This window comes from Balaenoptera borealis (genome assembly GCF_965194805.1).
Source record: "Balaenoptera borealis genome assembly, chromosome: 4".
Classification (NCBI taxonomy): Eukaryota; Metazoa; Chordata; class Mammalia; order Artiodactyla; family Balaenopteridae; genus Balaenoptera; species Balaenoptera borealis.
In genome coordinates, this window is record NC_138861.1 from 112,365,672 (window position 1) to 112,391,057 (window position 25,386).

Sequence of the window (25,386 nt, forward strand, 5' to 3'; positions counted from 1 at the left end):
TCACTTTTCTTCACTATCCAGGCCCAGACTTATACTGTGAGTCTCTGGCCGCACGAGGACTGAGTACTGAGGCTGGGCACTTCGCACCTGGTTCAGGCCTGTGGGTTAGTGGGCAGAGGGCTCTGCGGGAGGGCCAGTGGCTGCTGCAAAACTGTGATGGCAGAGAGTTGGTGATTCACTTATTCATTCAACAAACAGTATTTATCCAGTGTTTCCCCAAAGGGGACTCCTTTGCCATCATTTATTTTTTTTTACCGATTTTTTAGTCCTTAGGGGCAGATACTGATGTACACACCCGTGCAAGTTTCAAGAGAAGGCAATTTGAGAGCGGATCACCAACATTTAGGTCAGCTGCAGAAAGGAGACTGACCAAAGGACACGGAGAAAGAGAAAACACCCTTGAGAATTCCCTGGAGGTCCAGTGGTTATGACTCCGTGCTTTCACTGCCCTGGGCCTGGGTTCTATCCCTAGTTGGGGAACTAAGATCCTGCAAGCTGAGTGGCACAGCCAAAAAAAAAAAAAAGAGAGGGAGAAACCACCCTCTTCTTATCTCTGGATGAGTGGAGGAATGTGGAAACAGTTTTCCCAAGAAATGAGACGGAAGGGCTGAGAAGATATTTCAAAGGGCTGAAATGAATTTTAACAAAGGGTAGAGTTTGTGAAGAATGTTCTAGACAGCAGAAGCGGCATGATGCCCAGTGGTGGAAAAGTGATTACATGTTTGAAAAACAGACAGTATTCTACTCGGCTGCTAGAGGGTGGATTTATTCTCTCGAGATTTTCTGTAGATAAACATTGTCTCAAAGCATGTGTTTATTTCCAGATCTTAATGTCCGCTCATTTGAGATAAAAATACCTGATGCAATAAAGACATTGATTTGAAGTATATTTCACACTAGCAGCTATCTCAGCTGCCAGGAAGGAATTAGAATCTTCTCCGGAGTCATCCAGGTCTAGATGGAACTTTCACTGCAGTGTGGCTGGAGAGATGCTAACATTCCATAAATAAACCTCCTTCCTTCACCTGTAGCCCACAAAACACTTTTCCTTGCTTGTTCTTCTCCAAGAAGACAAGAAATGCAGATTGGGGGAGAATCAGCTCAAAAACCAAACCAAATAGTTAAGCTCTTGGAGAAAGTTCTTGGGTGATAGAGTTCAGTTAGGGTGGTCTAACCTCTTAGGGTGATCCAAACATCCCTTCTCAGGTACCCCTGTGAGCCACGGACTCCAGAACACATGTGAACGTGAGGAGAAAGAGGAGCTTGAGAAAGTGGGCTGGGTACATGAACGCCATCATTTTAACTTCATTCTCCTCTGGGTGAGAGCCCACTCCCAAACTGGAGAGCGGGTGTCCTATGTCTCCTGCTCTGGCTTCGTGTTTCATAATCTGCATCAGGTGAAAGACGGAGGGATTGAGAATTCACCTCAACTAGAATCCGCATGTCCTGGAAACCTGTCTCAGAGCCCCTTCTTTATTTACCCCAATCCCTATTTTCTAAAGACAGTGAACCCCAGGGAAATTCCTGTGTGTGCTGGGCTGGGTGATGGCCGGGAAGATGCAAACCAGAGCTAAGGGGATACGAACTGCTTTACTTAGAAGGGGTTATGGTGAGAGCAGGGGAAGAAGAGGGGATTGGAGGAGGGGAGGGGAGGGGAGGGGAGGAGGGCTTGGTGTTAAGGAAGAGATAGGATAGCTGGTTTGGGAGAGAATTTGGGGAGAAAGAATAGAAAGACTTAAAAGGGTGTTTGTGTGAAGTTTGTCACATTATTTTTTTTTAAGTTTCACTACTTCAGAGATCAGCTTTTTTTTTTTTTTTTTTTTAGTATTTACTTATTTACTTGTGGCTGCATCGGGTCTTAGTTGCAGCGCGCACTCAGGCTTCTCTCTAGTTGTAGCGCACGGGCTTAGTTGCCCCGCAGAATGTGGGATCTTAGTTCCCTGACCGGGGATCGAACCCTCGTCACCTGCATTGGAAGGTGGATTCTTAACCACTGGACCACCAGGGAAGTCCCTGTCATGTTACTTAGATTATAAACCTCTTTCCTTCTTACCACCAAAATGTCGGTAAAATACCAGTTCTTACTGAAGCAGCATGGAGTTGAGGGGCTCCTTGTGAGGCACTGAAGCGCTGAGTTTTGCTTTAAAGAAACAGTAAGGCCAAAGGAGGCTTCTCATAGGGACAAGGAATTATTTTTTACCCTCCCAGCATGGGCTAAGTTACCAGCTGATCTCAGCTGGGATAAAGAATCATCCTGGATCCTAAACGAAAGAGGTCTCAAACCCGGGTAAGGTGTGTTGACCGGGCTGCCTGTGGTTCTGGAGAGACATGAATTGACATAAACCACCTCTCACTCATGACCAGTGCCTGGAGTGGACAACAAGGAAGACCTTTTCTCCATCGCCTTCCTTCCTACCCTAGGTCAGGACATCTGGGCGACTGCAAGCAACACCCACCCACCTGGTTCCTCTCCTGCAGGCCCACACGTCTTTCTGACCCCACCAGGACCACCCTCAGTACCAGACAAGAGGGCCCCTTCACTAGGACCTGGATTTCGGGGAGCCTCAAATATCACAAACACAAAATGTGCATGAATTTATTCAAAGAACAAGTGGGAACCTCAGTCACTTGGGACCCAAGCTGGCAAAGTGTAACCCGTAACTCTCAATGTCCATTCTCATGACCAACACCGTTCAGGCCCCAGGGAGGATGGCTCATCTCCTGCTTATGTTCTAAGAACAGAAGATGGCTGGTCTGAATGCCAGGTCTGTGGGCTATGCTGCTTCAGAGACTACTTGAGAGGATGTGGATGCTTTGTGCTGTGGATGTGCTTGGATAACTTATCTAATTCTTCTGCTCAGAAAGCAGGAATGTAGTAAATTCTTTCATAACAACCAACCAGTTCCTAGGATTGTAGAACATCCATTTTATTGCTTCTCATTATGCATGTGGTCCCAGAGGTACTCACAAATTACCATGGCACTTATAGTTAAACATGGTGCCTCAGAAACATTTCCCAACATTAAACAATTCATTTTTCTCCTATATTTTTGTATATATGGATCTAAACGTGATGTGTGTGAAGCATGGTAGACATGCTATGCTTTGGTGACTAAATGGATGTTGAATATTAGATTTGCAGTTAGTTTTATTTTCATAAAAAAAAGATTCAATTATATTTTTTAATTAAATATTTTCCTGCATTTAAATAACTTAAAATTTTATATTCATATTTTTATTTTTCATTTACTTTTTTTTTTTAATTAATTATTTATTTATTTTTGGCTGTGTTGGGTCTTCGTTTCTGTGCGAGGGCTTCCTCTAGCTGCGGCAAGTGGGGGCCACTCCTCATCGCGGTGCGCGGGCCTCTCACTGTAGCGGCCTCTCTTGTTGCGGAACACAGGCTCCAGACGCGCAGGCTCAGTAGTTGTGGCTCATGGGCCCAGTTGCTCCGCGGCATGTGGGATCTTCCCAGACCAGTGCTCGAACCCATGTCCCCTGCATTGGCAGGCAGATTCTCAACCACTGTGCCACCAAGGAAGCCCTCATTTACTTTTATAATTAATATTTTTAAAAAATTTTATTGAAGTACAGTTGATTTACAATGACTTACAGTTGATTTACAATGTGTTAATTTCTGCTGTACAACAAAGTGCTCAGTTATACATATATATATTCTTTTTCATATTTGTTTCCATTATGATTTATCACAAGATATCGAATATAATTCCCTGTGCTGTACAGTAGGACTTTGTTGTTTATCCATCCTATATATACTAGTTTGCATCTGCTAATCCCAAGCTCCCAGTCCTTCACTTCCCACCACTCCCTGCCCCCGGGCAACCACAAGTCTGTTCTCTATGTCTGTGAGTCTGTTTCTGTTTCGTAGATAAGTTCATTTGTGTCATATTTTAGAGTCCACACGTAAGTGATATCATATGATATTTGTCTTTCTCTTTCTGACTTACTTTGCTTAGTATGATAATCTCTAGGTCCATCCATGTTGCTGCAAAGGACATTATTTCATTCTTTTTTATGGCTGAGTAATATTCCACGGTGTATATATACCACATCTTCTTTATCCATTCATCTGTCGATGGGCATTTAGGTTGCTTCCATGTCCTGGCTATTGTAAATAGTGCTGCAATGAACATTTGGGTGCATGTATCTCTTCAAATTATAGTTTTCTCCAGATATATGCTCAGGGGTGGGATTACTAGATCATATGGTAGCTCTAGTTTTAGTGTTTTAGGAAGCCTCTATACTGTTTTCCATAGTGATGTACCAATTTACATTCCCACCAACAGTGTAAGAGGGTTCCCTTTTCTCCACACCCTCTCTGACGTTCATTATTTGTAGACTTTTAAATGATGTCCATTCTGAGCAGTGTGAGGTGGTACCTTATTGTAGTTTTGATTTGCATTTCTCTAATAATTAGTCATAATGAGCATATTTTCATGTGCTTATTGGCCATCTGTATGTCTTCCTTGGAGAAATGTCTATTTAGGTCTTCTGCCCTTTATTTGATTGGGTTGTTTGTTTTTTGTTATTGAGTTGAGTTTTGGAAATTAAGCCCTTGTCAGTCGCATCATTTGCAAATATTTTCTCCTGTTCCGTAGGTTGTCTTTTTGTTTTGTTTATGGTTTCCCTTGCTGTACAAAAGTTGTAAGTTTGATTAGGTCCCATTTGTTTATTTTTGCTGTCATTCCTATTGCCAATGATTAATATTTTTAAACTTTATTTGAAAATATGTGAAAATTCTTCTTTTTTTACATTTATTTTAATACGGTTAGGTCATTTCAGTCAACAGAATACAAAGTATGAGAAAATCATGATTATGAAAGCATAACTAGCAATTTAACTTGAGTTGAAAGGGTGACAGTATGGAATGCTACTTAATCATCTGTAAGTCATGTTTATGTTTATTACACATCTGAACACTGCCAGCAGAAATGTAGATGTATATGCATAATTAAATTTGGTTATCTTTGATATTTTGCTGGCAGTCATATAAAGCCATAACTTTTCACATATTTTTTTTATTTTCTTGTTATGAAGGTATACTTGTCAAAATAGGAGGACAGAACACACCAATCGAGCTAACAAATTATTAAGTAAATAACTTTTAAACACTTGCACATGTGTATCTGAACCCCTATTTTTCTTTTGTATGGGGACTGGCTAAAACTGGGGCAGACCAGTTTCCCCCAATCTGACCTGGAGCCTCCTTGGGCTGTAGTGGAGAGATCAACCTATAGCTGGTTCACTCAGTGGTCAAGTTCTTGGCCTAATGATTCGTTTGCTTGAACTGTAATCCTTCTTTGAGTGCTTTTGCATCTATTTGACTTACTGCTCTTTCATAGATGGCAAAACAAAATAAAAATAATCAGGCATTTAAAAAATTAAAGATAAAATTCCTATCAGGTACTTCATACGATGACTACATGTGAGTGTGTATTTGTGCATGCATTAGTTTCCCAGGGCTGCCATAACAGTGCCACAAACTGAGTGGCTTAGAACAACAGAAATATACATTCTTTCACAGTGCTGGAAGCTAAAAGTCCAAAATCAGGATGCTGAAAGGACCATTCTCTCTCTAAAGGCCCCAGAGAAGAATCCTTCCGGTCTCTTCCAGCTTCTGGTGGCTGCCAGCAATCTCTGGGGTTCCTTGGCTTGTAGATTCATGACTACAATCTATGCTTCAGTCTTCGCATGGCCTTAGTGTCTTTGTCTCTGTGTCCAAATTTCCTTCTTCTCTTAAGGACACCAGTCATGACGGATTTCGGGCCCACCCTAATCCAGCATAGGGGGAACACAATTCAATCCACAATGCATATATGCAAAACGTGTGTAGTTCCTCTGGTATCCTTGAAACTTTTAGTCTACAATCTGTCTTTTAAAATAAACAGACAGTATGTATTCCCTTGCCTCAGTTTGGGAATGTTCCCCACCTCGCCTTCTGGCCAGGTTGTCTTATTTAGCTTTGTGTAAACGACATTAAGAGATGCATTTTAAGTTTAGTGCTGCTCGGCAGCATTTGAAAATTAATCATTTCAATTTTATTAAAACCCTCCTTTTCCCTAGCTTTTCCAAATCAGTTTTTTTTTCCTGATTTTCCTTTTCTCTTCTAAGTTGTCCTTCAAGTCTCCATGTCAGGTTCTCCAAGACCACAGGTTCAGTGATATACAGTTGTATCTCTCTCTCTCTCTCTCTCTCCCTCTCTCTCTCTCTCTCTCTATATATATATGATTATATATCTCTAGATCTATATATGTAGATGTATAGATATGCAGTTTGACAAATAGTTGTAACATGGCCAAGATGTAATGCAGTGAAGAGATACGAAACAAAATCAGCAAAAGGAGCAGGCACGTGGGGCAAATTCCAGAGAACGCCAGGCAGAAGCTCCCAAGAGTGTCCTGCTCACAGTGGAGTCACACGGGACACGTTTAATGCCTCCAGCAATGAGTTGTGACCACACACAGGGAAGCTCACTATTGGCTCAAATACCATCCCTGATCAAAACCCTGGGCAATGAGTTGATCAAGTAAAAACAGCTGCTCACTTGTGAGCAATGGAGAAATAAGCTCTCTGTCCCACCAGCTGCTATTGTATTAAAATCGAAGGTCTTACACCCTGGCTAAGCCCAAAGCCTTGACCTCGCTCCTTACTCACTATATTCCCAGCCACCAGAATTTTCACCTCAAAGTCCCTGGCTTTGAGGGGACTTTGAATCAAGATACTAGTGTTATTAATTGGCCTTCCTAAACCCCTTTTATCCACTCCCAAATTTGAAACCAACTGAGAGACAACACAGAAGTCAGACAGATGGTGTGAAACACGTCAGCTTCACCACTGACACCGCTAGATGGGAGACTGTAGTTCATATGTGTGGTCACAATAGGCCTCCTGATGTCTGATATGATATGGGGACCTGACCCCCAGTCCCTGACTCTCCTGGATGAATACGGTCTTCTCATCCAGCATGAGTCTGACCCTGGAAGGGCCCGGCAAGAGGAAGCAGAAGGCATGCGTCTGTGGACAAGGTGAATCAGAAAACAATGTGCATCAGGATGGTGACCAAGCACGCTCAGTTCTCACCCTAAACATGACAGGACTGGCTCTCTTCCTCCTCTGGGCAAGGATGAAGGTCAAGGGGAAGAGCTGGAGGTGTTCCTCATACATTTCTGGGGAACAGAGCAGAAAATCCCTTCTATGTGTGGAAATGTGAGAAATGCGGGTAAGAGTGGCAAGACATCCATGTTAGGGGAAACACATAAAATCTGAAAAGGGAACTAACTATCAGGGACATTGTAGGACCAATCTTTCCAGTTCCTAGGTGTTCAAAAAGGCGTTAGGCGCTCCTGGGACCCAGCACTCTGTTAGATGTTGTATATACCTTATATACTTTTCTCCTCCCAACAGCCTTTACAGGAAATAAATATTAACACTTACTAGGCGGGTGACCCTGGGAGGTTATTTAACCTGCCTGAGTCCTGGTTTATTCATTTATAAACAAGATAGGCATTCAAACTCATTTCCAAATTTGCTGTTTTTCTCTTTACAAAAGCCAAGCAGCTTTCAGAAGTTTGATGCATGAAATAAACTGAGCTCGTAAGACTTCTTCCCTGGGCATTCTAGTTCCAACTCAGTAATGCTATATGTTGTTCTCACCTAGGAACTGTGCATCGACCCTCCATTCACTGAGGGTTAGAGAGGGGTTGAAAGGCAGAGAGGTTGGCAGGAGCCAGTTGTGAACATTCCCCTAGATGCACATTTTTGCAGAAAGCTTTAGACTCTTTGGTTGGGCCTAGTAAATGCACTATAATAAAAGATGTTGATTCCCTGTTCACAATCCATTATTCCAAGGTCAATGAACAATGAGAAAAGAGCTGCTTTTATTGGAAGGAAAGGGACTGTCTATCAAGTTAATTCCATTCCTCCATATTCACAAGCCCTATCTCTTCCCATATGTCACCTGTCGAGCCTAATAGGATAGAAGCAGACAGGTATAATAGCTCTAAATTATGTGTATTGGGAAAACTGAAAAATAGCAAGCAAAAGGATCCAAGGAAATTAATATGGTTGCTGTTCAATTCTAATGCTCCGTCAGAGGCTGAGGAGGGAAATAACTAACATTTCTATTCAACTCAATTCAAAAATTCTTAGGGACTGGAGATGCAAAGATAAAGACACCATCTCAGCCCTCAAGGAGCTCAAATGAGAAGGTGAGTCTGATGATATAACATATGCTCCGAGGTAACTCAGAAGCAGCCCCACCTCCAAGCCCAGGGGTGTTGGAAGGCCTTCTGAAAGAGAAGGAAGAATTTAAATCTGAGCTATTTGTCTTGTCTGTGGCCAAACACAAATCTGACAAGTTGTGGAGTTGGGATTGGAACTTTCAGTTATGAGGCTCCAAAATCCATTCTACCCAAAAGAGTACAGAGGTTCCTTACAGAGGTCCAGAGGTCCAAGGATGTACACTGTTCCCAGATGTTTTCTCCTTGAAAAGTGGGAGGATTTCACTTTCAAATGCACACTTTCTTCTTGGCAGTAAGTAATGTCTTTGCTCCATAAGAAAAAAAAAAAGATCATTAGAAATCCTCCTGTAAGGGATCCAGCGATGGATTTCAGTGGGCTCTAGAAACCCGTGGAATTTAATACAAAATTATGTTTGTGCATGATGGGCTTCTCTTCTGCGAAGAGGTTTCATAACTTTCTTTGGATTCTCAAAGGAGTATATGAGCCCCAAAACCCTAACTTGGCAGATGTATTTATTTATTTTTGGCTGCATTGGGTCATTGCTGCATGCGGGCTTTCTCTAGTTGTGGTGAGCGGGGGCTACTCTTCGTTGCAGTGCATGGGCTTCTCATTGTGGCGGCTTCTCTTGTGGAGCACGGGCTCTAGGCACGTGGGCTTCAGTAGTTGCAGCATGTGGGCTCAGTAGTTGCGGCACATGGGCCCTAGAGTATGTGGGCTTCAGTAGTTGCGACGCACTGGCTCTAGGGTGCACAGACTTCAGTAGTTGTGGCTCACAGGCTCTAGAGTGCAGGCTCAGTAGTTGTGGCTCACGGGCTTAGTTGCTCCGTGGCATGTGGGATCTTCCCGGACCAGGGCTCGAACCCATGTCCCCTGCATTGGCAGGCAGATTCCTAACGACTGCGCCACCAGGGAAGTCCCTGAACTGATCATTTAATAGCAAACATTTTCTGTGCATTTACCATGTTTCAGGAGCAGATCTAATGAATTTACCTACTGACTCTGTGGATGAAAATGGTGCCTGCCATATCAGCAAACAAGAATTCTGCAGCCATCAGCCACTACCATCGGCCTGATGGTGAGCCAGAGGGAACTCAGGATGGAAACAAATGGGCTCCCTGCCACCAAGCCCTCAGCTACTGTAGCCACCTCACCCCACCCTCCCCACCCCCGCCCCCGCCTCTGAGAGTACACCCTGAAGGGACTCAGGATGGGAAAGCACAGGATACTGGCCCCAGATAGCTAAAGCACGTAGCAAGGGAATGATTTCAATGAGCCCACTGCAAAAAGCACTAACCTGGTTAACTTGAGATATCTGGCTTTGATGCTCCAACTACCTGTTTTTTATAGCAAAAACGTCTATGTATCCCTTACCTGGGTCCTCCCTTACGTCTTCAGAGCAGTCCCTCAGAGACATCTGAGAGGCTGCCTCCTTGGCTTAAGTCCTTAGAAAGTCCACTGAATAATATATAATTCTCAATTTTTAGGTGGTGCATTTTTTTTTCAGTCGACAACTCTTTCCTTCAAACCTCTGAAGTAGGTACCAATAGTATACCCACTTTACAGAGGAGAAAACTGAACAGAGGGAGGATAAATATCTTGTACAAGGGCATGTCCCCAGCAAGAGATTGTCCTAGTCCTCAAATTCAGACAGCCTATCTCTGGAGCCCGTGCATGCTCTTCACCTCTGCACTGTGTATTTGAATATTACAGACTGGGAGTGAAAGACCTTGATCTGTGCTCCAAGACCAACTGTTCATTTATTGTATGACTTCGAGTAGGTAACTTTTGCGCAAATTGAAAATACAAGTAAGCTACCATCACTCTCTTTTCAGGACTCGAGTGTTCAAGTATCCAGGTGCAGACAGACCTGTCTTTCCTGTGTGAAGATGAGGCTACCAGAACATTATCACAATGGATTATTTTTTCCTAATTTTCACTATCCCTGGAAAAAAAAATGCATAATGCATTCAAGTCACGTATCAGTGTGTTTTGAGGACAATGACATCCAAACCACTTTCTGTACATCTCTTGGAGAAAATGGTCTCCTTTTTCATGTTTAACATCATCTGTTGCCTCAGATTCTTTTGTTGGCAAAGGAAGGCACCTTTGGAAGTGGAGCACTCATCCCTTCCAGCAAAATTTACTAGGTTGTAAAACATAACTTTATTAATATAGTAAAGTTGATAGTTTCCATATAGACCTAAGTGAAGTAAATTTGGTTTAGGTTCTGGAAAGCTCTGGATAAATATTTAACAGGTTTTGGAATAATGGCTTTGTTTAAGGGACTTTTATGCATTCATCTGACTTTTATTCATTTAAAGTCATTGCCATAAACCTTATGTCTTAGAGAAAAGTTTGCTCACCACCTGGCTCTGAACAAACCACATCATTAGTCTCTTGATGTAGGTAAACAGGTGATTATGGATTAGTCAAAGAGCACTGGTGTGCATTTCCTCACCCCAGCCTTTCGCAGTAGAGGGACACTATGAGGATTCACGATGAGGAATGCGATGCTTGATTGGCTTAGATTTCATCACTTGGTCCCTGGGATGTCTCCGAAGTCTATCGTTGATGCCCTTCTTGTTTTTAAACTGGTTCCCTGGCTCTAGTCTTCCTCCTCCTCCTCTGCATTATGGCAAAGTCATCTCTCACAAGTTCCCCTTCCCTTCACCCACTACTGGCTCCCATTGGGCCAAGTCCTGGCTCCTGAGCGTAACCCACCAGACCCCTGTGTCATGGCCTTGCATCCTTGCAGATCTCATCTTTCTTTTTGCAATTTTTTAAACTTATTTTGATATAATTTCAAAATTGCAGAAAGTTGCAAAAATAAGGATTCCAAAGAGCTTTTACCCAGAGTCACCTATTGTTTACATTTCCCCCATTTGTTTATTTTCTCTGTATGTGTAAGTATGTGTATTTAGATACACATATATGTAAACATATGTGGATACACACATATGTAAACATATATGTGGATACACACCTACTCTGAAATAGTTTAGAAAAAGATGTGTAAGTTGAAGACATCAAAATCCTTTACCCCTAAGTATGCCCATGTGTATTTCCTAAGAACAGAGACATTTTCTTACATAACCACAGTACAGTGATCAAACTCAGGAAATTTAATATGAATTTATCTAATTTGTAGCCCATACTTAAATTTTCATCAGTTGCCTTAATGTCTATCAGGATCTAATACAGGATCACATGTTATATGTGCTCTTCTTGTCTTATTCTTTCATAGTTTTGAAGAGTGAGGGTCATTTTTTAGGGGGGTAGAGAATCTGTCAAAGTCAAAAAACACACCTTAGGTCTGAGGCTTATTCATGATTCAAGTTATGCACAGCAGGAACACCGTAAGAGTGATGTGGTGTCTTTCTCAGTGCCTCTGGTCAGAAGGCACATGACATTGCTTTGTCCCAATATTGGTAATGTTAGTTCTGATCAGTTGGTTAGGAGGTGCCTGTTACATTTCTCAACATTAAAATTACCATTTTCCCCTTTGTAATTAATAGGTAATTTGAGGGGAGACACCTTGGGACTATGTAAATATCGCATCAAACTTTCATCCATTAGTTCTAGTCTCCAGTGTTGATTTTTGAATTCCGTTTCTTCTCCCACTCGCTGGTGCAAAGATACTTTATCAGGGCTTCCAGAGTTCTGGCTGTTTCCTCCTTCCTAGGTTATCATGATGCCATTAATATGGTAGATCGGCATGCTTTAATCTTTATTATTTCCTGCCTTATGCTCACTCTGGGCTTAGTTTGTTGTTCTTTTTCTAGTTCCTTGAGATGTAAAGTTGGGCTGTTTGAGATATTTCATTTTCCTTAATGTAGACATTTATCACTAAAACTTCTCTCTTAGAGCTGCTTTTGCTCTGTCCCAAAAGTTTTGGTATATCGTGTTTCCATTGTCATGTGTCTCAAAGAATTTATTCTTTGACCCATTGGTTTTTTGGAAGTGTGTCATTTAATTTCCACATATTTGACATTTTCAATTTTCCTTCTGTTATTGATTTCTAATTTCCTATCATTGTGGTCAGAAAAGATACTTGATATGGTTTCAACTTTATTAAATTTGATAAAACTGGTCTGTGACCCAACATATGACCTATCCTGGGGAATGTTCCATGTGCAGTTGAGAAGAACATGTATTCTGCTGCTGTTGAATGGAATGTACTGTAAACAGAATGTTAGGTGCATTTGGTCTGGAGTGTTTTTCAAGTCTGCTCTTTCCTTATTGACTTTCTGTCTGGATGATCTATCCATTGTTGAAAGTGGACTCTTGAAACCCCCTACTATTATTATATTGCTATCTAAATATCTGTTAATATTTGCTTAATACATTTAGGTGCTCCACTATTGGTGCATAAATATTCACAAGCATTTCATCCTGTTTATCTTTATATAATGACCTTCTTTATCTCTTATCTGATATAACAACAGCCACCCCTGCTCTCTTTTGGTTACCATTTGTATGAAAATATCTTTTTCTATCCCCTCATTTTCAGCCAGTGTGTGTCCTTAAAGTGAGTCTTTTGTAGACAGCATTGAATCTTGTTTTTTTGTTCATTCAGCCACTCTGTGTCTTTTGATTTACATTTCCAGTAACTATTGATAAATTAGGACTTACTATTGCTATTTTGTTAATTTCTAGTTCCTTTGTTTTGTAGTTCCTTTGTTCCTTTCTTCCTCTCTGTCTTCCCTTGTGATTTGTTGATTACCACCCCCTGACCCCCTGACCCGCCCCCACCCCATGCTTCCGTTCCTGTCTCTTTATCTTTTGCGTATTCACTAGAGATTTTCATTTGCTCTTTATAGAAATTCCATGAGGTGGGAACTATTAGCATTCCCATTTTATATATGAGAAAATGGGCACAGAGGCTACGTATATTCAAGGTTATGTGGCTAAAGAATGACAAGACTAGGATATAAATCCATGGGATCTTGCCCCAGATTTCAAGTGCCATATGAACTATTGGAAACTAAACAACCTCCTGCGGAGGGGGAGCCAATACTATGATTACTGGAGTCCTCTCCATGTTAAACTCTATGCAAATATGGAGGAAATCTATCAACACACAGTGACTTGATGTCTTTGGCTTCTTTGTATCAAAACTGTGCTCATGGAATGAACTCCTTAGGATTTTTAGATTTAGTAAGTAAAAATACAGATGCCCAGTTAATTTTTTTAGTATAAATATGTTCTATACACTCTCTGGAACATGCTATGAAAAGTAGCATTTTATCTGAAATTCAAATTTAATTGGATATCCTGTAATTTATCTGGGAACTCTACCTTAGCTACATCTAGTAGGTACATCACTAAAAGTTACTCCATGCTTTTTCCTACTGAACACGGCCATATACCTGATAAGGGGCTAATATCCAAAATATATAAGAAACTCACATGGCTCACCAACAGAAAAATTAAATCCAATTAAAAATGGCAGAGGAACTGAATAGACTTTTTTCAAAGAAAATATACAGATGGCTGATAAATGGAATGTTGCCTGCCATATCAGTAAACAAAGGATGTCACAGTCATCAGCAATTGTAGCCACAGTGGATGGTGAGCTGGTGAGCCCTGAGGGAACTCAGGAAGGAAACAAAGAATACCTGCCCTCTAGCAGCCAGACTGCAGCCACTCCCCACGGTGAGCCCTGAGGAAACTCAGGATGTGAAAATACAGGATACTGGCCCCAGATAGCTGAGGTGCATATCAAAGGAATGATTTCAGTGAGCCCAGACCCTTGCCTCTTCCCATACACAGAAAAGCGCTAAATTCCTTAACTTGGGATATCTGGTTTTCTTTAATTAACAATCATCTTTTGATGTTCAGACTACCTGCCTTTTGTTACAAAACTTCTATATAACTTGGCTCCCCACCCCTTCCTCCTCTGAGCAGTTCTCTCTGGGTTACTTGAGATGCTGCCTCCCGGGCTTGAAGTCCTAAAAATTCCTGCCGAGTAAAACATAACTCTCAACTTTTAGGTTGTGAATAATTTTTTAGTCGACAGCCAAGATATGGAAACAACCCAAGTGTCCATCGACACATGAATGGATAAAAAAATGTAGTGTGTGAAGGTGTGTGTGGATATAGTAGTGTGTAAGGATATATATATATATATATATATATACACACACATACACATACACACACACATAAACATACATGTAATAGAATACTATTCAGCCATTAAAAAGGATATCTTGCTATTTATAACAACATGGATAAACCTGGAGAATATTATTTTAAGTGAAATAAGACAGAATACTGTATGAAAATACCATATACATCTTAAGTGTTCTCACCACACAGAAAAAAAGGTAACTATGTGAGGTGATGGATGTGTTCATTAGCTTGATTGTGGTGATCATCTCACAATGTATATATATTAAATCATGTTGTACACCTTAAAAATATTACATTATACAACCTAAGTATATGTCATTTTTATTTGTTAATCATACCCCAATAAAGCTGGGAAAAATTTTTAAAGATTAAATGAATTAATACATGTAACACACATAGATCAATGCCTGGTGCATAGTAAATTCTCAGTAAGTGGTAGCTATTACTAATGTTCTCTGTGTTTATACTCTGCCATGTCTGGAGGAATCCTGTCACTTTTTTCACTTCCTTGCCTCAAATCTCTTTAGAAGAATGGGGTGGACATGGAATTGATTCCAAAGGTGCTGGTGAATTTAATTAACTTCCTGTATTTCTCCCTAGTCTAAAGGGAAAAATCATAATAACAGCTAATATTCATTATATACTTACTGTGACAGATGTTGCACTACAAACAGTACATGGGTTGTTGGGAGGATTAGAGGCTGGTACCATTATTATCCCAGTTTTATACAGGAAGGGACCCAACCTCAACACCCAGCTGGGAAGTGGCCAAGCTCAGGAGTGCCCCAGCCCATCCACTGAGGCTGAGCCCCTAACTACCATCCTGCCTTCCAGGACTCCATTAGTTTCCCCGCACCCCTTGTCAGGTCATTCCTCCCTTTCACCAAAAGGCCTATTCAAATGCTACTTGACCTCTAAAGTTTAGTTCTACCCTTTCAAGTTAGTCTTAGTGGCCTATGAAAGGCTATTTTGACCTCCTCTTTGATCATCTGAGTCTCCTCCTTTGGAAAATTAGGCTAAGGAGACAAGAATGAAAAGACAATGGTTTTGTTATTTTAAAGGACCTTCCTTTTGGGAATTTAATCCCTGCTATTTCCTACAATTACACACAAGATGGCAGTGTTCAATTAGTCAAAAGAAAGATCCTAGGCTTTGGATAGGGCAGTATAGAAAAAGGCATTTAACCAATTCTAAATTGCTCTCAGACCCCTCAGAGCTTCTTAGAGGTACTTTGTCAACAGTTGTGGGACTTCCCTGGTGGTCCAGTGGTTAAGACTCCGTGCTCCCAATGCAGGGGCCCTGGGTTTGATCCCTGGTCAGGGAACTAGATCCCACACGCGGCAACTAAGAGCCCAGCCCGCATGCTGCTATGAAGATCCAAATAAATAAATTAAAAAAAAAAAAATCAACAATTTCAAGTGGTGCCACTATATTCTGACAGTATTCCTGAGAGCTAATGGAAATGTGGATTAGCTTCACAGGAGTGACAAGGAAATTCATGCAGGGCAAGTTCAATGGGAAAGTCATGATCTGTAAGTGGCTGGCCTAGGACCAGAACCCAGGTCTTCTAGCTCATAGTTTCATGTTCACTTATGTAAACTTGTAACCTGAAAACTGGGTTAGCCTCTTGGTGGGGTTGAGCCAAAAGACACAACCAAGTCAAAGATCAGGAAAAGGAAGGATTTATTACTTGCAGCAAGTAAGGAGAACACTGGCGATCTTTCCCAGAGCAGTGTCTCCCCAACAGCAAAATTGGGGAAGCTTTAAGCCAAGGGCACATGTATATGCATGAAGGGGCTTGAGCAGAGGAAAATTCAGCATAAAATTGGGGCAAACTTTAGTTGAAGTCTCGAAGGTCAGAAAAGGTCAATATCATCATCTCTGAGGCGCCAGTTGGTCTGGTGGTTGGGAGGTGAGGGGAAGGGTGGTGGTTAAATTCTGGAAAACAGCTCAAGAAAGTGCTTCAGGCTAATTTCAATCAGCGAAGCAGAACTGGGGGTCTTTACAAATGATTCATTATCTTTGCTATTGTTACTTCTCTTGCCTGTTAACAATCGTTTGTTCTTTTGTTCCCTTAAGATCTTTATTACTGAGACCTGTTCAAGGACAAGCATTGTGGCTCAACTTAGATCACAAAATGGCTTAGGCCAGAAATGGCTTCTCTTGTGTCAAAAAGTTATAACTGGTTCTTTTCCTCTGGCGGGCCCCCTACCTTATCTGCTCACAAACTGAAGTAATATTAAAGATAGTAAAAGTAGGGAGAAAACAAAAACAAAAACAAAAAACTATGTGTTCTGTGTGGTCAAAGTATCTCGAAATACCTGTTCTGCAGGCAGTCTGAGGACAGTAGGTGGACATAAAGAGAACAAACCCAGCAAAACCAGGGAGAAGTGGAGTCCTGTGATTCACCCACCACCATCCTTTTTTTCTATACTAATCATATGTATTACATAAACATACATTATTAACCTCATAAGAAAGTGAAATAGCTTAAAATACATAGAACTGTTTAAACCAAAAATTGAGAGGAAAAACAGCCTTAAGTATTTATCTAAATGTAGGGTGAGGCCACTCAAGGTGGCTGTTCTCTTGCTCTCTGTACATCCCCTGCCCGACCAGTGCCTGTTTCACCTACACCCTAAGCACATGACTGACCTTCCTACATACTTGCCCCAGGCCCCAGCCAGTGACTGTTCTTATCAAAGGGGTGGTGAGGGGCGTGCCCCTCTGCTGGTTTCCCTGGTAACTAATGAGCCCACCTGACATCAATTCCCCTATAACCTGTAATCTCCCCTTCCCCCTGGAGTGAAGACTGCCACCATATCCTGCCCGCCTTCTACACACACGGTGGAGTGTTGCTACAGGACCTTGATTCAGACGTGTAAGCTCCCCCGTCCATTAAACCATTGATGTCTCTGTTGCTGAGTCCAGGCTGTCTCTTCGGTCTTGTAGGTGGGCAAGCACAGGGCTAGTAGGCCTGCAGGGTGCAGCCCAACACTAAGTATTTACCATTTGCAATGATGTGCTTTATTCCTTCCTGAAGAGTCAGGTTCACCTTAGTGTTTTTTCTCTTCAACCTGAAGAATTCACTTTAGCATTTCCTGTAGCGTGGTAGCGTGGGAGTGTGGAGATGCTGACAACAAATTCTCTTAATTTTCTTTCATTTGCAAATGTCTTTTATTTCATTTCATCCTTGAGGGACACTTTTGCTTGATATGGAATTCTAGGTTGATAGCTGTTTCTTTCAGTACTTTCAGATGTTGTTCCCTTGTCTTCTGGTTTCTGTAGTTTCTGATAAGTCAGTGGTCATTTAAACCATCGTTCCCTACATGTATTACACATTTTTCTCTGTATGCTTATAAAATTCTTTTTATCTTTGGGATCAGTAGTCTAAGATGTGCCTAGCCCAGGTTTTCATATGTTCATTCTATTTAGGATTTGCTGAGCTTCTTAGATCTGTACATTTATATCTTTACCCAAATTTGAAAAAGTTTGACCATCATTTCTTCAAATATTTGTCCACTTCTCTCTCCTTTGCTTCTAGGATTACAATTACTTGTATATAATTGCTCTTTTGATATTGTCCCACAGGTTCCGAAGAATCTTCAATATTTGTCAAGTTGTATAACTTCTATTGCTCTTTCTTAGAATCTAAGTTATTCACTCTAGTCGCTTTTACTGAGTTTTCTTTTCTCTGGAGGCTTTTCAATGGATTTGGTTGAAAGCAAAAAACCTTGACCCCTTGACCCCAGCTCATTATTCTGCACTGAGCCATTTCCACAGACCTCAGTGACTAATCCCAGAAGAAAACCAAACTAAACCAACCAAAACAAAATCAATACATGCCAACAGCTATTCACAAACTCACAGATCAACTTCAGATTCATTCTCAAGGAGGCCACAATCATGACTGCAGCAGTTTCCAAATTACCGATCCCCTCAAATATTCCCCTCTCCACTGTGTAGTTAAGTGAGAAATTTGGATTAAAAAAAAAAAAAATCTAGCATACTCACCTTCTCTTACTTTCAATTGTCTCTTTAACTAAACCAGTTTCTGCTTTGATAACCCAGGTGAAATTTTAAAGTTTGTCCTCTTCCTGCAACTCGTCAAAAGAGAATTAGAAGGTGTGGACAAAGAAGTCACCGCCGTATCAGTAAACAAAGGACGTTGCAGCCATCAAGCCCTCAGCCACTGCACCCGCCCAGACCTGTGCACCCTGAAGGGATTCAGGATGAAGAAAGGCAGGATACTGGCCCTAGATAGTTAAGGTGCATATCAAAGGCATGATTTCATTGAGCCCAGACTCTTGCATCTTTCCAAACATAGAAAAGTGCCAAATTCATTAACATTATATCTGTTTTTCTTTAACAGTAATCTTTTGATGTTCCGACTACCTGTTTATTTATTTATTTATTTATTTATTTATTTTTGGCTGTGTTGGGTCTTCATTTCTGTGCGAGGGCTTTCTCTAGTTGCGGCAAGTGGGGGCCACTCTTCATCGCGGTGCGCGGGCCTCTCACTGTCGCGGCCTCTCTTGTTGCGGAGCACAGGCTCCAGACGCGCAGGCTCAGTAGTTGTGGCTCACGGGCCTAGTTGCTCCGCGGCATGTGGGATCTTCCCAGACCAGGGCTCGAACCCGTGTCCTCTGCATTGGCAGGCAGATTCTCAACCACTGCGCCACCAGGGAAGCCCTACCTGTTTTTTATAGCAAAAACTTCTATATATCCTGGCTCCTCCTTTTCCTCATTGGAGCAGTCCCTCAGAGACATCTGAGAGGCTGCCTTCAGGGCTTAAGTCCTCAGCAAGTCCACCAAATAAAATGTAATTCTCAACTTTTAGGTTGTACTTTTTTTTTTTTTTTCGGTCGACAAAGGGTAGAATATAACTTCCACAAAGTCCTGGTGATGGAGGTAGGAGATACACGTTCTCCGTACCCTTCATGGAATCCTCTGGATTCTCTCTTAACATCAGAGTGATGGATCTGGGCTGCTCTCTGGACTGATGACCTCAGAGGAATGACTGGTCGTATTGATCAGGGTTCCCCAGAGAAAGAACCAATAGAATATATATGGATATATACAGGAGATTTATTATAGGAATTGGCTCATGATTATGGAGGCCAAGAAGTTCCACAGTCTGCCACCAGCAAGCTGCAGAATGAAGAAAGCCAGTGGTGTAATTCAGTCCAAGTCTGAAGGCCTGAGAACAGGGGAACTGATGGTGTAAGTCCCAGTCTGAGTCCAGAGGCCTGAGAACCAGGTGTATTGGTGTCCAAGGGCAGGAATAGATGGATGCCAATTCAAGCAAAAAGCAAAGTTGCCCTTCCTTTACCTTTTTGTTCTATTCAGGCCCTCAGTGGATTGTTTGATATCCACCTGCGTTGGTGAGGGTGACTTTTTAAAACTCAGTTTACTGATTCAAATGTTAATCTCATCCAGAAACACCCTCACAGACATGCCGAGAAACAACATTTCACCATATATGTGGGCATTGCTTTGCCCAGTTGACACAAATATTAACCATCACACTGGTCCTGTCTGGATTTTTGGTGGACTTGATGCTAGAATGTGTGGTTCCAGGAATCCTCCTTTTGTTGAAGGCCCCTCTTACTAGGAACAACCACTTTATATCAAGCTTCGATCAGTCTGCTTTTCCTGCCAGCTCTTCGGTGCCCCATCGTAGAAGATGCTCTTTCCATGACTACAAGCTGCTAAGGTCATCAATTTGCTGCCTCTGTCCAACCACCATTCATGATTATACTGGAACTGGTTGCATGAGGTGCTTCCTCTAGGGTTTATAGCCTTCGTAGAACTCACAGAAGTGAGTGACTTCCAACAGTTTGCCTTGCAGGTCCCTGATCAACCCAGGCCAGTCATTCCCCACTGCTCACGAGTCCATGTATAGCCTTACTTCAGGCCACTTCTCTCTACATCAAGTCATTGGCCAGCTGCACAGCCTAATCTGTCCACTTTCAAATCTAATCTCCCCACCTCTGAGGGAGGCTGTGGTGCCCAGCAGTTTATTTTCCACTTGCACCGACATTCCATGCCGATTTAATCAAGCCTGAGCTTTTCTTCCTGCATTAGCAAGTCTGGGAGAACTCCCTCAAATCAGGTCAAAGATGTAAGCTGAGAGAACTTATTCATGCCCTCTGGACCTGCTTGATCCCAATCCCATGTATCGTTTTATTTGTTGTTGGTTTCTACTAGGCCTGCCCAACCTTATGACTTAGTGTTTGACAGTGCCCATCGTGGGCATTTCTGACCACGTGATTGGGATTCACAAAACTCTTGCTCTTCATGGGATTTTGGTTAAATTTCTAGCTCTGATAACCTGATAAGGTGGTATATCAATGATATTACTCGCCAACATTGTGTATGGTAAACATGACTTTGATTGGTGAACCAAATCTGGACTCTGAGGTACTATCAATTCTTGACGGGGTTACCATATTTTGGGTTTCCCTGCAGGCAGGGACTCTTGTAACCAGCACATGGGAACCTGGAAACTATACCAGTGGTTTTATTGCAAAAGATCTGGGATCCTGTGTAGAATGAAGCTTTTGAGCCTGAGCAGTTCCTGTTCTTGCTCAATGTGGATCTGAGTGTGTGAACCTGAGTTATTCCAGGTGGCTACATTGGGCTGCTCTGTGGAATATTAGAAGGAACTGCACCGGAATAGGAATGCCTGATGCTGCTACCCTGGCAAGGTGTGGTTTCTGTCCCGTGTCCTTCTGAGTCAACAAAAGTGTGTGAGTCTGAACATTTAGTAGAGCTCATCAAGACCCTCTGGTGGACCTGGCAGGTTACATAGTCACCTCGTGTCCCACGGGGCCATGTATCACGCTCAGTTGCTATCAGGGCATGAGCCCAGAGCCTCTCATGCTTTGCCATAACAGAAAAACACTGAGGATGGGGGCCAGGTACTATGAGTTTGCACCATGTGTGAATTCTAAGGAGACTCCCCACAGCAACAGCTGGAACAAAATACAGGTGAGGTAGAGGGGATCCGAAGTGGCTAAAAAGTTTCTAGTTCACAGAATTATAGAAGTTGGACATCAAGGATTGTGTTAAATAGCAGATTAGATAAGGCTGAGAGAAACAGTGAGCTAGAAAATGAAGCTGAAGAGATTACAGTGTAAAAACACAGAGAAGTGGAAATATGACAGAGCCATCAGGAGACTTGGATGATTAAGTAAGAAAGTTTTACAATGTCTCTTTGGAGTTACAGAAAGTTATAACTTAAAACACAGGGCAAAGGAAATACTACTTGATACTGAAGGGTTAATGACCAAGAATTTTCACAGCTAATGAAAAACACCAATCCATAGATTTGTAAAGCTCAACCAATCCCAAACAGATAAAGGAAATAGAAATTTATCACCTAGACATATCCTAATGAAACTGAAGACAAAGGAAAAATCTTTAAAAAACAGCCAAAGAGTAAACCATTATTATTTACTGAAGAAATATAAATTGCTATTTTTAAGCAGCAATATTGAAAGCTAGAAGACAGTGAGTTACACCTTTAAAGTGACAAGGGAAAATAACCGTCAATTTAAAATATATGCTGGGGCTTCCCTGGTGGCGCAGTGGTTGAGAATCTGCCTGTCAATGCAGGGGACACGGGTTCGAGCCCTGGTCTGGGAGGATCCCACATGCCGCGGAGCGGCTGGGCCCGTGAGCCACAATTACTGAGCCTGCGCGTCTGGAGCCTGTGCTCCGCAACGGGAGAGGCCGCGACGGTGACAGGCCCGTGCACCGCGATGAAGAGTGGCCCCCGCTTGCCGCAACTAGAGAAAGCCCTCGCACAGAAACGAAGACCCAACACAGCCAAAAATAAATAAATAAATAAAATATATGCTTACTAAAATCATCTGACATGTTCAGATAAAAATTTGCCACAAACCTAACCTCACTAACAAATTCTGGAGGATGCATCTCAGAAGGAAGGTGACGGAAGAATGGTTTACAATACAAACAAGGAAAAAGGCAATTGTACTGGTAAATTTAAACAAACATTGACTATGTAAAATAGCAATAATGTTTAATCTGTGGTGTTTAAAAAAGTGAGATAACTAAAATAGGACATAGTATCACATAAATCAGGAGGGAGTGATTGGAGTTAAAAATGCTCTCCATGCCTTCTATGCTCCAGAGGAAGATAAAGATAATGGCTGATTTTAAGCATGTTCAGTTAAAGCATTTCTAGGCTAACCCCCCAAAATTGAAATAGAATATCATGCTTCTGGTAGAAAGAAAACAATAGACTGAAGAAAAAAATTCAAAAAGGTGGCAAGAGGAGGGAAAACTAAAAAGAATTGAGACAAGTATGGAGCACAAAATAAGTATAAATGTATCATTAATCACAACAAATATGAGTGGAGTAAAATCTCCAGTTAAGCTAAGATTACTAGACTTGGGGGGAGGGAACCCAGTCCATGGTACTTTCCAGGCCTACGTTTTCTGGCAGTGACCAGGGCAAAGAGGGGCATGAGGCACAAGGGAAGAGCCAGGCACTTGGTTGCCAGAATAGTCAGATCCCAGGGTCCTCTGTGTGGTACGAGTGACAGGCCTGGCAATTCAGGCCTCAAGGAAAGGACACTGCTATGGCTTCTGGAGAGTTCCTAGTCAAAGACTAGGTGAAAGGGAAGAAATAGCCCTGGTATTCCAGGAACTGCAGCAGCCCAGGTGGAAGTGATATGTCAGTAGCTCTGATTAGCTATCAGAAAATATGGTTTTATTCACCCACATGGCACTGGAGATGGTCCTTCTCCAACATGGGCACTTGCTCTGCCCTAATTAGAGTCCAAGACTTTTAGGAAGGAATTACATCTGCCTCCAGATGCAAAAGGCTTTACTACATTAGTACCGAAGGCCAGGAGGGGGCCACATTTGCAATTCTGTTAAATTAAAAAAAAAAAAAAAAAAAAAGAGGAAGGTGTTTGGGGAACAGAGGTACTCTGGGTAACTGAGGGGCTATTATAACCATTTCTATTTTCAGCTACTAAACAGGCCTTCCAGAGGCTTAGGGGTCCATCCACCTGTGGGAAAACCATGGTGATTACAAACTTCAAATTTTTTTATTATTGTTTCAAAACACAGGAAAGTAGAAGAAATTAATATAATGTACTACTGTGTTCATATTTAAATCATTTTGCTATCTTTATTTAAATATTTAAGATATAAAATAATTTCTATTTGTAAGATGTTCCCTTCCCTCACCTGTCTGCCCCACCAGAACCACCATTAAACACTATCTCAAGTTTATTTTAAGTATAAAATTTACATGATTTGTGTTCCACTAGGTAATAATATTATTTCAAATATCTCTTTTTTCCCCTCTTGGTGCAAGTTAATCGTATTGCTTTGAAACTCCCTAACTCTCTTTCTTGAGTTTCTGCAAGAGAAAAGGGAGAGACTTAGCTTAAACCCCTTAGCACCTGGCTCAGCTACTGGATAAAGAACACAGATATGCAAATGACCATCAGACCCGGTATTCATGATCCTGAAAGGCTGTATGGAACTCTTCTACCCATGATTTAGCAGGCTTTAAGATTTTTAGGTGAAGGGAATCAAAATAATTACATTTTAATTCAACTTCACATAATAACATGGAATCCAATTAAAGCATTTGATCATTTAAATTGCTCTGTGAATTTGGGTTTAAAACATAGTTAAATGTGTTCTCCTTGATTCTATCACAGTGTGAAGTGAAAATGGAAACAGTTTTAGTTTATTCATGCAAGACTTTTTTTTTAAACAAAAAAATGTTACATTAATTCTTAACACTTGCCTCATAAGTCAGATAACTATTATCACTTACATTAACCTTTAAGATTATATACGCAAAGAGGTGTTTAAATTGAGTGTAATTAAAACTATTATCTTCATGAAATAAAAACCTCTTGGAAACTCATACTATACTGCAAATTATGTAGCTCTAAGAATTATTCCATTTACCTTACAACTTAACTAGGATACTGTCTTATACTTCTGACAAATTCTTAACATCAGAGATTATATTGTTCTTTAAATTACATTTATTTTCTAAAATTCCTAGTTGACTTTGGTAACTCAGACTACTACAATACTGGAATTATCAGTTAAATTTGTTTTCTGGAGATTTCTAAAGAAATAATTCAGAGTAAGAGGAAATAACGTTCATAGCCATCACCCTATTTCCATGTGTGTTTTGATGCATTCTTATCCACATATAAATGTATCCTTTCTTCATAGCACTCAAGAGGATAAGTATCAGTGTGCTATAAACACTGACTTAAGACTATGTGTGTGCGTGTATGTGTATTTACATCTATATCAAGTTACACTTAATAAAGTTAACAAAAAAAATAATTATGTTCAATGGAGAAGAAAGGATGGGTAAATCAGAGAAAAGAAATTAAGTTGGATAAATATACTTTCCCTGGAATTTCTATTTGTTTAAATAGTGGGTGCCTTGGGCATTGTGTTTTTCTCTCACATACTCCTGATTGTTTTCTTCTGGGGCCCAATATAATGAACAAAGAAATCAAAGAGGTACCAAAAGGAACAAAGGCACTTGGATTCAGCAGGCAGTGCTAGGCTCCCACACACTGAAGGAGGAGAGGAATTTAGTTAAACTGGTAACACACTCAAATGAACCATTCCTGAAAGGAGTACAGGAGGGGTTGAGAACGAGCCTTTAGGCATGTATATCACCACTGCTGGGAAAGTGTGGTGGAAATAGATGCTCCCCAAGGCCTGGAATGGTCAGAGGCAGAATTAATACACACAACTGTGTGACAAAAATATCAAAGGACCTGGTAGAGTTGGTTGGAGGGGGAGGTATAGGCCATTGAATCTTAGGAATAAAAATGGTGGTAGGATACTACTTGCCTGATCTGCTAAAGGAGCATGTAGCAAACACCCAAAATATGATTATAAGAACCCAAGCAAAATATACTCTGGGATGCTAGTGTGGGGAAAAATTTTTTAATAACATTATTC

At 41.3% G+C, this 25,386-nt stretch overlaps 2 long non-coding RNA genes across 3 annotated transcripts in view; both read right to left on the reverse strand.

Moving 5' to 3' along the window:
• LOC309627521 overlaps window positions 1–25,386 on the reverse strand; it is a 197,010-nt gene that overhangs the window by 29,889 nt on the left and 141,735 nt on the right. The gene's annotated exons all lie outside the window — the stretch shown is intronic.
• LOC309627526 lies at window positions 241–9,409 on the reverse strand. Its single transcript, XR_014243790.1, has 2 exons — window positions 8,457–9,409; window positions 241–7,187 (listed from the first exon to the last, which is right to left on the reverse strand). It is a non-coding gene; the product is annotated as an uncharacterized lncRNA (long non-coding RNA).